Here is a 3003-nt window from a genome sequence, read left to right as displayed (position 1 = left end):
TAAGTGAGCGGCCCGTGCAGGGATCAAAGCCTGGCGTTATTAGCACCGTGCTCTGACCAACGGGGCTAATCTCCACACATCCCTTGGCACTTCTGGGGAGCAAAGCCAGTTCCTGGTGTCCACACAGCCCCAGATCAGTGACTCGGTCCCAAAGCTGCTGGTCCCCACCCCTGAGTGCCCTGCAAGCCTCACACCTCTCCCAGCTGGCAGGCAGGATGACCTTTGGCCCTCAGGGCTCACAGCACTCCAACTGTGTTAGCACAGCACTGGGGAAAGAACTTTCCAGCTTCTCCTCCTGTTGCAAAGCTGATTCAGGACAAGGCCACCACCCTCTGGAGACCCAGCATCCCACCCAGCCTGGCTCCGTGCTCATGCCCCATCTTTCCAACCCTACCCAAAGGTGCTCCCATCCTCCTCCTTGGCTCTTGTGCAGCACATCCCTCCTTCCTCATGGATGTCTGGATTTCAGGCCGTTTTCCACTCGTGCCATGCTTGGCTGAAGGATTACATGTGGCTTGTTTCCTGCTGGGTTAATTCTAGCCCCTCTAGGGCCTCGGCGTGACTTTGCCGTCTTTGGCAGCATTTGCAACACCTTCCAGTGCACAGTCATCTGCAAACATAATTAATTTGTTGTTTACTTTTGCTTTCAGATCATTAATAAAGACATTAAATAAACCTGGGATGCGCTGTTTTTTCAGTAACTTTTTCTGAGTAATTGCCAGGGGCTCGGTAAGTTCATTAGCTAATTCTGTTTAGTCTGGGGGTTTCATATTAGCCAGGCTGGCTGATTTGTGCAGATTCAATTTTGCAAAGTATTCCCTTTCCTGCTCTTTATCTTAGGGTCTGCTGAGGACTCTGGGAGGCTTTTCTCCCTGCCTGTGCTCAGCAGTCCCCTCTCCTTGCCCCTCTTAGGGGCTGGTGAAGGAAGAGGGGGGTGCAGGGCTTTAGCCTTCAGGGTAGAGTTGATCCCTACTGTCCCCAACATGTCATGGGCAACAGGTGGGCTGAGCACACCCACTTCTCTCCCACCTATCAGGACCATCTCCAACCCACCAGAACCACCTCCAACTCACAGGACAATCCCCAAACCCCCAGGACCACCTCCAGCCCACCAGCAGGCGTCCCTGGCTTTACTTCAGGCTCTGTATCCTGAGTTTGCTTTACTCACTGGGCCACTGGGAACGAACCACCCTTTGCCAGGGGAGCTTCAGACTTGCATGAGGGCAGCAAGTACAGCTTGAGCAAGGAAATGGTTCCAAGCAACCTGAGTATCCTCCCCCTCAAGGATGCTCAGGGTCCACTCCACAGGCAGGAGGTGGTGGGAAAATATCCAAGACAAACCTGTCCACAGCAAGGACAGAGGAAAACTTTCACTGCTTTTTAAATTTTTTTCTATTCAAAATATTTAAATTTGAAAATATTTAAATTTTTATATTCCCCCTCTCCAACAAGGAAATCACAGCTTCTGCTTGGAAGTTCCTGTGTTATCCAGAGGAACATCCCCAGCGAGTCCTGCCTCAGGCAGCCTCTGCCGCCCCCCTCGCCGAGCCCCCAGCACAGCCCTGTGCCCCACATCTGGCCAGCACATTTCCCAGCCCTCAGCCAGGCCCCGGCGGCAGCGGGGGATTTGTTTTTCCCTTTCCCAGCCCACATCTGGCTGAGCGGCAGCGGGGCAGAGCCAGCACGGAGCGGTGTCCTTGCCCTCCGGGCAGGGCTGGCAGCCTGGTTCTGCACGGGCACCCTCGTCCTGCCCCGCAGGGCAGCTCCAACCCCGGGGAGCCGTGCCAGTGCCGGTGCCAGCTCCATTTGCAGGCAGTGGGGACTGCCCTTGCCCTTTGGTGAGTGCCCACCGTGGGGGGCTGGAGTCTTGCGGGGGCTTGGAGGAGGGAAAAAAAAAAGAAAAATTAAATTCTTTCCTTCCCCTGCAGTCCTGGGGCCAGTGTTTGAGGCAGCCACTGCTCCCATCCCTTCTGGCTGCTCCCCTCCTCCTCCTCCTCTCGGTGCTGGCTGACCCGCCGGCCTCCGGACGCTTTTATTTATCCGAGCCCAGCTTTATTTAGGATGTGTTTCCAGGGCAGCCGGTGCAGAGGGAGGTGTGGAGGGCTGCCGGGGGGGTCCACAGCTGCAGCCCTCCACCCAGAGCCCTGCCATGCCTGCGGGGCACCCTCCTCACCTGGGCACCTCTCGGTCACCCCAATTCTCACGGGAACCCCACCTCACCCGCTGCACCTAAGCTCTGTGTGGGCTGGCCAGGCTGGGAGCCCTTTCCTGGGAGAGCCCTTTCCATGGCACAGCCCTTTCCATGGCAGAGCCCTTTCCCTGGCAGAGCCCTTTCCCTGGCAGAGCCCTTTCCATGGAACAGCCCTTTCCATGGCAGAACCCTTTCCCTGGCAGAGCCCTTTCCCTGGCAGAGCCCTTTCCATGGCAGAGCCCTTTCCATGGGAGAGCCCTTTCCCTGGCAGAGCCCTTTCCCTGGGAGAGCCCTTTCCATGGCAGAGCCCTTTCCATGGCAGAGCCCTTTCCATGGCAGAGCCCTTTCCCTGGGAGAGCCCTTTCCATGGAACAGCCCTTTCCATGGCAGAGCCCTTTCCATGGCAGAACCCTTTCCCTGGCAGAGCCCTTTCCCTGGCAGAGCCCTTTCCATGGAACAGCCCTTTCCCTGGCAGAGCCCTTTCCCTGGCAGAGCCCTTTCCATGGAACAGCCCTTTCCATGGCAGAGCCCTTTCCATGGCAGAACCCTTTCCCTGGCAGAGCCCTTTCCCTGGCAGAGCCCTTTCCCTGGGAGAGCCCTTTCCATGGAACAGCCCTTTCCATGGCAGAGCCCTTTCCCTGGCAGAGCCCTTTCCATGGAACAGCCCTTTCCCTGGCAGAGCCCTTTCCCTGGCAGAGCCCTTTCCATGGGAGAGCCCTTTCCCTGGGAGAGCCCTTTCCATGGGAGAGCCCTTTCCATGGCAGAGCCCTTTCCCTGGCAGAGCCCTTTCCATGGCAGAGCCCTTTCCATGG

Source organism: Passer domesticus, chromosome 14 (genome assembly GCF_036417665.1).
Source record: "Passer domesticus isolate bPasDom1 chromosome 14, bPasDom1.hap1, whole genome shotgun sequence".
Taxonomy (NCBI): Eukaryota; Metazoa; Chordata; class Aves; order Passeriformes; family Passeridae; genus Passer; species Passer domesticus.
Note: the sequence above shows the minus strand (reverse complement) of the source record.